The following is a 1,216-nucleotide window of genomic DNA, read 5'->3' as shown; positions in this document are numbered from 1 at the left end:
TTGGTGGTGAAGCCACTTCTGCCCTTATTTGGAGAACTGAATCCCAGAGGGAGCACAGGGCTGTCTCTGCAGCAAGTTGATCCATCACCTACGATGGTCTATCACCTGCCAACAGCACGACATGAGGAAGGAAAAGGGGGCTCGAGGCGGAAAGGCCTGGCTTCCACGACCAGCTCTGTCTCTTCACCTGCTCTGTGATCTGAAGCATAAAGTGATCCCCCCTCACTGTGCTTCCGCTCCTCCTCTGATACAAACCCGGCGGCAATGGTCATCTTTTCTGCGTATGCTGTGAAGATTCCAAGGATGGCTTTAGGTTTTACGTAACACACATAAAAGCGCATCATGTTTTGCTCAGCGAATGACTGATTCCAACTCCCATCCACCAGTTTTCATTAGAATTTGTGTGCGGGATTGAAATTTACCTGATACAAGGCAAGAGTTAGGGAGTTTTTAATTTTTATTTTATTTTTTGAGAGAAAGAGCGCACAAGCAGCCAGGGCGGGGGTCAGAGGGAGATGGAGAGCGAGAATCTTGACCAGGCTCCATACTGAGTGCAGAGCCCTACGAGGGGCTCGGTTTCACAACCCATGAGATCAGGACCTGAGCTGTAAACAATTGTCCTGACACTTAACCAAGTAAGCCACCCAGGCGCGCCCCCAAGGCAAGTTAGTTATTAACTTGACAAGCAACAGACACAGGACAGGCAAGCATATATTCAAAGGTAGTATAAATGTGTAAGAACAAGATACAAGGGGCGCCTGGGTGGCACAGCGGTTAAGCGTCTGCCTTCGGCTCAGGGTGTGATCCTGGCGTTATGGGATCGAGCCCCACATCAGGCTCCTCCGCTGGGAGCCTGCTTCTTCCTCTCCCACTCCCCCTGCTTGTGTTCCCTCTCTCGCTGGCTGTCTCTCTCTCTGTCATATAAATAAATAAAATCTTTAAAAAAAAAAAAAGAACAAGATACAAAATCGAACCACTCTTAGCTTAAACCAGTGGCTGACAATTCTCTTCCTGCCCCAATGCTCTGAAGGGACACGGCATAATCCAGTTGACAACAATGGCTTAATGCTGCAGCACGAGAAGAAAAGCGGATCAACAATTTGCAGACCTCTCAGGTGTTCTTTGCTTCCTCATGATACACGTTCACCTCCAACCTATACCCCAACCCCCATAACCCACCCCCAGTCCCAGTTGAGAATCACACTCTTTCCAAGCA

This window comes from Ursus americanus, chromosome 31 (assembly GCF_024610735.1).
Source record: "Ursus americanus isolate L20-20 chromosome 31, mUrsAme1.1.p, whole genome shotgun sequence".
Taxonomy (NCBI): Eukaryota; Metazoa; Chordata; class Mammalia; order Carnivora; family Ursidae; genus Ursus; species Ursus americanus.
This window is presented reverse-complemented; position numbering follows the sequence as displayed.